Source organism: Lynx canadensis, chromosome F2 (assembly GCF_007474595.2).
Source record: "Lynx canadensis isolate LIC74 chromosome F2, mLynCan4.pri.v2, whole genome shotgun sequence".
Taxonomy (NCBI): Eukaryota; Metazoa; Chordata; class Mammalia; order Carnivora; family Felidae; genus Lynx; species Lynx canadensis.
Genome location: NC_044320.2, coordinates 45473575 through 45485525, shown reverse-complemented (window position 1 = coordinate 45485525; position 11951 = coordinate 45473575). Strand labels below are relative to the sequence as shown.

Below are 11951 nucleotides of genomic sequence, written 5' to 3'. Positions count from 1 at the left end.
ATGGTCCCAACCTTTAAGATGTTCATAGTCCTTGGAAAGGAGATATGTACGTGGACAACACTGTTTAATTTGTTTAAAAAAAAAAAAACTAAAAAGAAAGAAACTCTTTGTCACAATTATAGACTACTCGGCAACGAGAAAACCAACCACGGAGTTTTGGGGCAAATATGTTTGACCAACTAAGAAAGTCAGATATTCCGTTTGTTCCACAGCAATCATTCTGTCGGGGGAATATGACAAAAGCTATATTAATAATGGTCCTTGTATTTGTAAAGCTTTCACTTTATAAGTTGGGATTATTATGGATTTGGATTCCTGTTTTTTGTATCTTTATTAACTTAAAAGTAAGTTTATGAAATACCATTCTGTTCTAACTAGTGAATGTCTCCAATTTAGAGTAAGTTTTAAAAATCTATTTCAGGGTGCCTGGGTGGGTCAGTCGGTTATGCATCTGACTCTTGATATCACCTCAGGATGCAATCTCGCAGTCATGAGATTGAGCCCCATCGTTGGACTCCAGCTCCGTGCTGGAGCATGGAGTCTGCTTGGGATTCCCTCTCTCCCTCTCGCTCTGCCCGTCACCCAACCAGTAAATAAATAAATAGATACATAAATAAGTGAACTTTAAAAAAATCTACTTAATGCAGAGAATTTTTCTAGAGTAAAGAGAATTGTTCATAATTCCTTCTCACATCCCCAGTTTATGAAATTCACTTTTTATATCTGGCAACCCCATAAATCGGGATCTATTTCAAAATTATGTTCAAAACAACAAAAATTGCCCTTATGATCATGTGGAAAGAATGCATTGAGTATTATTTCTTGGACTGAATTTAGACTTTGGTATGAACAATGCAAGATTCTCCCCTATGTAAGTAAACTATTAAATGATATGGAATCTATTGTCTAAGTTACCTCTAAATTTTATTATGGAACCAAAGATCCTTACTAGATTCTTTTTTTTTATTATTGTTTATTACTTTTGAGAGAGAGACAGAGACAGAGACAGAGACAGAGACAGCAAGCAGGGAAGGGGCAGAGAGAGAGGGAGACATAGAATCTGAAGCAGGCTCCAGGCTCTGAGCTCTCAGGACAGAGCCCGATGTGGGGCTCGAACTCACCGTGAGATCATGACCTGAGCTGTAGTCAGCCGCCCAACCGACTGAGCCACCCAGGCGTCCCCCTTATTAGATTCTTTTATTGGGAAGGACATCTTCCTTAATAACTCCCACTGTCTTCAACGTGATGTAGGTAATGTGAAAATCTGATTCTACCCTCTCTCCTAGTACTTTAATGTTTCATATCATTATTTTTTATTTTTTATTTTTTATTTTTATAAGTTTATTTTTGAGAGGGAGAGAGGGCACAGGTGGGGGAGAGGCAGAGAGCAAGGGAGAGAGAGAGAGAGAGAGAGAGAGAGAGAGAGAGAGAGAGAGAATATCCCAAGCAGGCTCTTCACTGTCAGTGCAGAACCAGACATGGGACTCAAACTCATGAACTATGAGACCATGACCTGAGCAGAAACCAAGAGTTGGAGGCTTAATCGACTGAACCACTCAGGCGCCCCTCATTTTTTATTTTGACTCACTTCCTCTTTTTCACTCAGTGCCTAACTTGTGTGATATCTCCTTTTATACTAGGCAGACTTATCTTGGACACAAAAAATGTATATTTACTGTGTAGCAAACATATACTGAAAATAAGTATGCATAAAAGTACTGGAAGGAAATACACCAAAATGCTCTCCTTTGGGTGTTGGATTTACAAATGATGATTTTTTTAAAAAATCTCCTCTGTGATTTCTGTCCTAACCTTCTCTAATACAAATTTAATTGATTTTGATGTTTGTTTATTTGCAATTTAAGGTATCAACTTCCATTCTCCAAATGGTATCCATTCTACAAATGGAAATAGGAGAGTGCAGTGTGGTCTCTGTCGCTCATGCTCAGTGAACACAGCTCTGTCCAAAGTTGTCTTTCCGGGATTAGATGGCGAAGCTGGAGTATCCCTTGTGAGGAATTCCTACTAAGGAATCTCTGCGTAGGCGGCTTGCGGGGCAAGAGTAGGTGCTGAGTTGCTCTCCTCACCAGTGCACGAGGCATGCAGGTAAAAATAAACAACATTCTCAACAGTTTACTCAGTCCAAATTCATTTTAAGTAAAATATTTACGACATTGAGAAACTATAGTCCCAACAGAAAACAAAAGACAAAAACAAACGGCATCACTGACGTACTCAAATTTAGCTTAAGTTCTGAAAAAGGTAACGAAATGACATTTTCATTTAAATACCTAGGTATTTGCTATAATCTTAGAATGCCATATGGTGGTTACTAGTTTATTAGGTAGAAACATCGAGCGTATTTGTATATATTTGTAGGTGCATAGCATTTTAATTTTTTTTTTAACGTTTATTTATTTTTGAGACAGAGAGAGACAGAGCATGAACGGGGGAGGGGCAGAGAGAGAGAGGGAGACACAGAACCAGAAGCAGGCTCCAGGCTCTGAGCCATCAGCTCAGAGCCCCACATGAGGCTCGAACTCCCGGACCGTGAGATCGTGACCTGAGCTGAAGTCGGACGCTTAACCGACTGAGCCACCCAGGCGCCCCTATGCATAGCATTTTAGTGAATTGCCTTTTTTTTTTTTTTACTATTAAAATTCTGTATACAGCTCATCTCAGTACTATTGGTATTGATAATATTATGTTTGATAAACTGATATAACCTTTGGGAAAGGGTAACATGAGATGCCTTGTTCTTTTAAAGAAATTTTTTTTAATGTTTATTTTTGAGAGAGAGAGAGAGAGACAAAGCATGAGAGAGACACACACAGAATCCGAAGTAGGCTTTAGGCCCTGAGATGTCAGCGCAGAGCCCAGTGTGGGGCTTGAACCCACGAACCGGGAGACCATGACCTGAGCCAAAGTTGAACGCTTAACTGACTGAACCACCCAGGCGCCGCAGGAGATCCCTTGTTCTATGAAATTAAAGCAGCCCGGAGCACCTTGGTATTTTAAACACCTACTCAGGTAACAGCCAACAACAAAATCAGTTTTGTGCTGATGTTGCTGTTTCTTCGCTCTGAGTAAGATTGTTGTTTGACTCAAAGCCATTTTGCTTCTTGGAGTGAATCTTCTTTCAATATTTTTCATCCAGGTTTTCATATGGATGTTTTCAAATAAAATATATAAGTAGAAAAATATGAAACCAGCCAGGGGTTCAGTTTCAACCTCAAAACACAAAAGAGAAAAAATCAAACGTGGCAAAGAATAAAGTTGTCCTGTGTTTTTAAGACTTAAAGCATTCACTTATAAAAACACTCATATTCTCAGACAAACAGAAAAATATTGCCCCTAGTGAAACAGTGTTTGCTATTATATGAAATATAGTCAAGTGAAAACGAGAAATAAGGGCAAGCATAGGCAGATACTAAAGAGAAACTTCATTGTGTAAATGTCCTCAGAAATGAACTTGGAAAAACATACCTCCCTGGGTATAAATATTTCAGCTGAGTTTATGCAAAGGTGTAATCTATTGAAGTCAGCAGAAATCATGCCTTCATACAGTTCTGGCTAGAATATGGTTTTTTAATGATCACTAACATCTCATAGAAAGGTCTATATAAATTTTTTGTCTTAATTACTTGAAGCAGGAGCTCCTGTTTCCATGGTGAGCTTTTCCATGAATTAATATTTTGAAATACCCATTTCCTAAAAATGAGGGGATGATCATTATTTCAGTTGTAAACAATTAGTTGCATTATTTTCTTTTGCAAACCTGCCTTGCAAATATTGTTTGAGCATGTTAGCATAACACCAGGTAACCTCATGTTATGTTTTAGTAATGTCTGTGTAGATATTTCATTTATGGGAGATATTTCATCTGTCCACCATGGGTCAACCTATTGGTAAACTGTGCTTATTTGAAATCTTCTGTTTAAAAAAAAATTGTTTTTAAATTTTAATTTAGAGAGAGTGCATGCAGGGGTGAGGGGCATGGGGTGGGGAGGGGGTGAGAGAGAGAGAGAGAGAGAGAGAGAGAGAGAGAGAGAGAGAGAGAGAGACAAGCAGGCTCTATGCTCAGTGATGAGCCTGACAGGAAGCTAGATCCCATGACCCTGGGATCATGACCTGAGTCAAAATCGAGAGTAGGCCACTCAACCAATGGAGCCACCCAGGTGCCTCTGAAGTCTTCTGTTTTTAGCCTAATGATTTATCTAACTGACTTTTGGAGTCTGTAAAAGAACAAAAATGGTTTGGGATTAAACACAGTCCATATCATCACAAAGAGAGAAAATGCGTTATAAAGAATAAACTAAAGCAGTTTTAGCACATCAGCTTGATGAAGGCCATCTGCTTTTGTTGCCTGCATAAATTGCCTTCTTTAACTTACTTATCTGCAGATGCTGCCACGGAGTCTCAGCTCTATGCAAGACCAGCCCTGATCATGCCTTAAAACAGTTTGAATCAAGCTGGCATTTTCCCCTGCAAAAGTTCAGCAAGCATTAGAATATACCAGTCAGAACACAGAAGAGAAATACAACCTGGAGACGCAAAATTCAGAAGGCACCAGCATTTTAATGGTTAGTAAAGCCATGGCAATGGGTGGGATCATCTAGCAAAGGGAGTAGAAAAATCTTTATCAGCTGTCTACAATTCATGTGCTTTCTGAATAAACATGACGCCTTTACATCATAACTGAGAATCCTAGCAATATCCACATTATTCCAGCTTTAGTTTTGTGGTCTGTATTATGAAACTAATACTTTTGCTTCTTTTTCAAAACACTGTAAAATTTGGGGCACCTGGGTGGCTCAGTCGGTTAAGTGTCCGACTTCAGCTCAGGTAACGATGTCGCAGTCCATGAGTTTGAGTCCCGCATAGGGCTCTGTGCTGACAGCTCAGAGCCTGGAGCCTGCTTCGGATTCTGTGTCTCCCTCTCTCTCTCTGCCCCTCCCCTGTTCATGCTCTGTCTCTCTCTGTCTCAAAAATAAATAAAAACATTACAAAAATTTTTTTTTAAAAAACCACTGTGAAATTTAATACACATTTCCAGATTATACATGCAAATTCCCTGATGAATAAGGAGAGCAGCTAGTAACTCAACTAAGGGAATAGCCATGGCTCCTGTCCACCTCCCAGGCTTTCTAGAAACAGCAGATGAAACCATCTGGGCAGATATCTTTGAGACTCAGTACACAAAAGTCAGAATTTACAGGATGCTCTTGCAAGCAGCAGGTAATATCCGTTTCTAAACATATGTGCAATGAGAAGTCTTGAGCATTGGTTTTTGGAAACCGGTGTGGCGATTGGTAGTTCCGTTCATCACCCAATTTCAATGTGGCCGCGGTGTGACTCACAGTAGACCTGATTTTATTACTGGTATTCAAATAATTTGTGTTTCTCTTAACATTTGATAGCTCTCGAATTTGAAACCCCAGAAAACAGATGAACAGGTGTGTGTACTAGCATGGGCACCCTTTGTTCAGTGTGGGCGGTCTTGGGTTCACCGTCAAGATTTGTTGAACTCCATGGTCTGGTTTGTAAATGTTTTATTGGTCTGTATACCCTCTTATCAGGGCCTTTACTGATACCAACACCAGTAAACTGTATTCTGCAAACAAAAATAGCATTTTTACTTCTAGTCAGTTTTTCCTGCTTACGTTGTTTAGAAATTCGAGTGAGTCAGGGTACTATTTAATGATGTTTTGCCAGACAGTACCAAGGATGTCCCTGAAATTGCCTCAAGTAATTATATCCTCCCCAATACTTCTGAGAGGTATATTCTCATAAAGCAAAATCAAGGGCAAAAATAACCAAACAACAACAGTGAAAAATTTTATTAGTTGGGAATTTGGCTTCAAGCCACAGTACAAAGCTCTACTAAACTGGGCTGAACACATGAAAGGCTTCTTTTTCTAAGCTTGTTTGGCCTAAATAGCCTCAGGCGAAAGCAGGCTCCTAGGATTGCTCTCTCTTCCTTTCAAGCTTCAAAGGCAGCCAGCCCTGAGACTTCAGTGAGCACTAATGGAAATGGAGCGAAAGCCAAAGAGGACCCTGTTAGCTCCCCTGTGTGTTGCTGAAGTAAACTTTGTTGGGCCCCAAACTTAGGGAGAGGATAACCTTTCTGTGCCCCCCCCACCCCCATCCTGCCAGCAACAGAGAGGCTTGCAGTGACCTATAGCCTCTTGGAAAACTGTGCCCTTGAAAAAAGCAGCTTAATTAGTATTCTATGATCTGCCAGTGCAGTCAACCCTCCTCCCTCCTCTATCCTTAAAGTGGGATAAAGAATGTGAATGTGGAATGGTGTTTTATGCCTAAGGAACAACAAAACTATTTCAAGTAATTGAGTACATTTCTTAAAAGAAAGCAACGTCTTGTTGCCTTCTTGTCTTCTGTTAGAGCTTTGATAAAAAGAGGCTCTTTTGGGACCCCCCAAGTCTGTGAAAAATAAATCAGCCATCTTCTGATGCCTTGGGGACCAGTGGAAAAGTGTAAGCATACACACACGCACATTCTTTACAATAAGTCTCTGGCATTAACCCAGAGCCCTAGTGAGCAAGGCTGAGTCATAGATTTCTACAAGGACTCCTTTTGTGCTGTTGGCCTAAAGCCTAGATAAAAAGAAAGCAAAGAGGTCTCTTTGACTTCTCTGGCCTAGGCCTACACTCGAATTTTTGCTCTAAGAGTCTTGCTACTTTGTTAATAGTAAGAAGGGAGGAAAGAAAAGTTGAATAAAAAGAGCACCGAGGGTAAAAGAATCTTTTTCTCTTACACTTAGAGATGATCTTACCTGAGTTACCAAGTCCTAGGCCATTCAACACCGGGGAGGGTATATGTGTTGGGGGGCATTTTAAGAAAAAATCAGGTGAAAGGACACACTGTTTGAGGCAGAGCAGTTAAATTGCGATTCTCACAGAACCCTGAAGATGCCAAAGTCAGAGCTATTTACTTATCTTCAAATCTCTCTGAAGTCTTCTGCTACTGGCTGACTGGCTTTACTTCTTCATTATAACTTCCCTCAGCTTCTCCTCTTGACACGCTCGTCAAGTTTTGTTGTTCTTCCACAGCCGTCTTTTCTTAGATTGGAAGCTTCCTAAGGGCTGAGACATGTTTGTCTTATTCTCTAGCACTTAGTAGGCACTGAGTAGACTTTTTTTTCCCTATTGAATAACATTTACATTGTGCCCTTGACTATAACTTTTATTCAGAGCAGCATTGAGAAGGGTATTTCAGGTGAGTGTTTCTTCACCTCCTCCAAAGAGTAGTGTTTAGCCAACATTAACTCAAGAGATATTATCATGTGCATAAATGATGAGGTTGGGGAAATTAAATCTCATACGTATATGTTTTGTTCATTGCTGACCCCTCAGACTGGGATTTATGTGTCCTTAACCCCATGGCCATCCTCCTTTCATAGACCTCTAATAATTTCTTCATAAAAATTTGCATTTCAACTGGACTGTAAACACCAGGAGTTGCAAGGGACTACTCTGCTTTGCTCACTACTGAATTCCTAGCACCCATCACCTGGCCTAGCCTGTATTTAATAAGCATCTGCTAAATGAATGGATAAAACATTCAGGAATTTTTTTCCAGACACTGATCATTAACTGTAAAGCTACTTTACCGACTGGATCGCCTCCATGTTTTTAGTCACAGACCATTAGAAGACTAATGTGTATGCTATCTATTGGAGTGACTGTAGCCATTGATGTTCAAGATGATTTTAGGCTTATGCTTCAGCAGTTCCTATATTTCATTAGAAAGACAAAGGAAAAAGAAATATCACTATAGCTGAAATACATTGCAAAAGATATCTGAAACTCAGCTCTAAAACACACACCCCTAACTTGTGACATAAAGTAGCACGCAGATCTGTACCCAATCTGGCAGTATAATAGCTTTTACTGCATAAAAGTTTGTATATATGTTAATGATGGTAGAACCCATTTTTGAATTTACATGTGGTCCACAAGTAACTCTTGGTTCAAAGTGGTGTTTCTATTTCAGATAATTTTCATGAAGTCCACTTACTTAAGGTACCTTATACAAAGCACTTTTTAGTGTTTAAGTATAGATACCAAAATGACTATTAATTTCTTGAGTTACTGAATTTCCAGCAAATTATACCTTATGTATAATCAAGAAGTAGAACTTAAAAAGTCCATTTCTGTTTCTGCCTCATACATATTATTCTATTTCTTTAAGGAGGAAAATGAAAAGAGTAGGAGACAGTGATAATATCTTATTAATACACTATGTGCTTTTAAAAAATATACTTACCGTATTTCATATTAAGTACCTCTTAATGAACATTGTCAAAATAATAAAGACCTAAGAAGTCAAAGCAATCTAGACAGACTCGTTCTGAGAAAAAGTTGTTAATGAAACATAATATTTAGTCCAGGAAAACTCAAGTTTATTCAATAAACATCTAAATGTAATTTATTTCCATAAGGAACAGCTGTATGGAGGAGGGATAAAAGCAGGAGAGAGGAAAAAGGAAAACACAAACCAAAAAATAATAAATTTCACACAGAAATGAAGGAACAGAGGGTGAACACCTGAGAGGAGTAAAGTACTGTTGTGACACCTTGCCAGTCACTTGGGCTGTAAAATTCAGCATGTGACACAATTTCCCATGCCTTTTGAAGTACTAATTACATGATTAAGTACTCTTAACCTTGACCCTGGAAGCTCCAGGAGCTTTCATTCATTATTCATTAATGGGGTTTAAGACTGTTCTACTCTGGAGATACAAAGACTGTGCCTTCCAGGAATATGCAGTTGATTAGAGGAGACAGAAAGGTAATGAGGGGATGCTAATCTGGTTTAATATGTACTATAATACTGGAAATGCTATTTTCTTGTATGTGGCAAAAGCATACTAAGAAAATGCTCCAAAAACTCTGTCAGGTTTTTTATATGTCAGATCCTAAAATGGCATTTCAGGACTTTTTTTTTTTTTTTTAACTGGTGTTGGTTGCACTTAAAATATGTATCCTATAGCAATGATACTTAAAATTATTTTATAGCCCCCTATATAATAAAATTAATACAGTTTTAGTCAGATTTTGTTTCAAGTCACTGTAAAATTTTTATCTTCTCCCAGAACTAACACAGGACCAGCCTTCTTCACACCTCACATCACAGAGTAAGTGGAGAAGAAAACTGAGAAACAATGAATTTAGCATTTATTATCTTGCTTTAGAATAGAATTATGGTGGGGCGCTTGGCTGGCTCAGTCGGTGGAGTATGCGACTCTTGGTCTGAGAGTCATGAGTTTAAGCCCTGAATAGAGTTTATGTACAAAGTAAAAAATAGGGGAGCTTGTATGGCCCAGTTGGTTAAGTGTCTGACTCTTGGTTTTTGGCTTCAGTCATGATCTCAAGGCTCAGGTCATGATCTCACAGTCGTGAGATGGAACCCCAAGTCAGGCTCAGCATAGAGTGTGGAACCTGCTTGGGAATCTTTCTCCCTGCCCCTCCCCTCCTCATGGTCATGTGCTCTCTCTCTAAAAATAAATAAACTTAAAAAAAATAGAATAGAGTTATGGTTAAAATATGTTTAAATGATAACTCCTTTGAAGCTGCCCCAGCTTTTTCTGAGTCTAGGGTGTTGGGTATGTATGTGGTTCTGTGGGGGTTGGGCAGTGTTGCTATAGAGAATTCTATGTAGCACTGAACACCATTTTGTTACTTTTGTTTATGTGACAGATCATGGTGATCACTTTGATCTAAAATTAGGTAAAGTTCTAGAAGCTTCAAAAGTGTCATTCCATTATCTAATCTGGGCTGAGCAAATAGTCTATGCAAAGGCTACTCCAAGTAGTTTCTTGTGGAGGATGTGGTTTGGTAGGTTGCAGGTGGGGAATACCCAGGGATAGCCAGAGACAAGCAGGAGCAGAGTCATGAAGGACCTTATATATTATGTGAGGAAACTTAGACTTTATTGTGAAGTTAAGTTATTTTCCATCCTGATGGTATTTCACAATCTAGTAGAGATTTAGACAGGGTCCTGCTACCTAATTTATCTTAAGTATATGTTAGCATTAACTACTCTAAAACAAAAATCTCAATTGGGTTGATGTTCTCTCCCCTCCTCTGATGGAGGCCATGTTACCTGTCAGAGGTGAGGTAAGTGGTGATTATGTCAGGATTCTGAGGAAAGTATTAACGATTCCCAGTGGATGTTATGGGGAAACGGTGAGGAGGGAACAAAAAACAATTGCTGAACAGAGGCCATAAATTTGTAAGGAAGTCAATTTGTTCATTGCATTATTTTTCTCTAGGAGTCTCCAGCCTCATAGAAGCACAGAAGGCAAATTTTTGGAAGATTGGGAGTTTGGCGCAAGGGTGCAGCTGGAATTATCAGAAACAAAAGATATTGTCAAGAGCAGTTACTTTATAATTGTTGACTAATATTTAGGATTTAAATCATGGTTGAGAACAATCGCTCCGGCAGTGGTACGAAGGATCTTTATCCCCGCCAGAACAGAAAGCCCAGGCGCCGAAGCAGTAGGTACAGATGAATATGGATGAGGTCTGGACCTACATGAGGTAATGATAACAAAGGAAGAAGCGGTTGGTTTGAGTGTAATTTTTATATAGAACTAAATGAGACTTTTAAAGAAGCAGGTGAAATGGGAGATGATTCGCAGGTTCCTGACCGGGGTGACTGGGGAATGTTAATGTCCAGGTCGAGGTAGAAGCTAATGGATTTAGCCTGGACATGCTGAATTGAGGGGCATCCCTGGAAAGATATCTAGTAATTGGGTATTTGGTAGGATGCTTAGGAGAGAGAGCTAGGCTAGTGGTGTAATTTGGGAATCACTGTGTATTGGTGATTAGTATATTGGTGATTTAGATGCTTACCCAAGGAGTGTGTGTGTAATGAGGGAAGAGAAGATCAAAGACGAATTCCAGGGGAATACCAACATTTACAGAGTGGAGAGAATGAAGACACTTCTTAAGGAAATAAAAAGAAACAGAAATGATTGTCATGGAAACCTTGGAGGGGCGAAGACTTTCAAAAAATAGAGTGGTCAAGGATATTAATCTGTGAGGGGTCAAGTGAGATAAAGACTGGCTAATATCCATTTAATTTGGAAATTAGTAAGAACAATTTCAGTTAGTGGTGGTAGCAGAAATCAGATTCCTGTGGGTTGAGGAATGAACAGAAAATGAAGAATTGAATTCAGAGTACTCTTTCAAGAGGCTTATTTATGAAGGTAAGAGCAGACATTAAACTACAGCTAGAAGAGAATCCAAGGTTGAAAGAAGTTTTTCTTTAAGATGGGAAAGATATGGGTTCATTTGCTTGTGGAGGGGAAGTCGGTGGGAAAAAAATCTTAGAGAAAAGCAAGAGGGAAAAATCTATGCCACAGAAATTAGTACGAGCAGAGATACAGCATGGAGCTTTGGAGGGGGGATTGGCTTTAGACACAAGACTTTAGACTGGTGGGTGGTAGAGAACTGGGGATTTTAGAAATGCATTGATATCTAGTTTAGTTTAATTGCACTCAGATGCGTGATTTCCTCCTTGGAGAGAATGCATGCCAGGCTGTCTCCACTCCTTCACTCACACCACCTCAGGAGAGGTGGAACTAATAACATACTTAGTAAATTTGATTAGAACAACTGAGCATTAGAATACTTGGCTGAGGGGCGCCTGGATGGCTCAGTCGGTTAAGTGTCCAACTTCGGCTCAGGTCATGATCTTGCGGTCCATGAGATCGAGCCCCGCGTCGGGCTCTGTGCTGACAGCTCAGAGCCTGGAGCCTGTTTCAGATTCTGTGTCTCCCTCTCTCTCTCGGACCCTCCCCCATTAACGCTCTGTCTCTCTCTGTCTCAAAAATAAATAAACATTAAAAAAAATTAAGAATACTTGGCTGAATTCTGGCCACCCTTCCTTTTGGGAGCAATCTGCCTACAGAGAGAATATGTTCT

At 39.5% G+C, this 11951-nt stretch overlaps 1 long non-coding RNA gene across 1 annotated transcript; it reads left to right on the top strand.

Annotated features, from left to right (window-relative positions):
• The first annotated feature begins 1871 nt into the window (after positions 1 to 1871).
• Positions 1872 to 11676, top strand: LOC115506206. Its single transcript, XR_004343163.1, has 4 exons — positions 1872 to 2106; positions 4404 to 4583; positions 9116 to 9157; positions 10295 to 11676. It is a non-coding gene; the product is annotated as an uncharacterized LOC115506206 (long non-coding RNA).
• Positions 11677 to 11951: the final 275 nt, after the last annotated feature.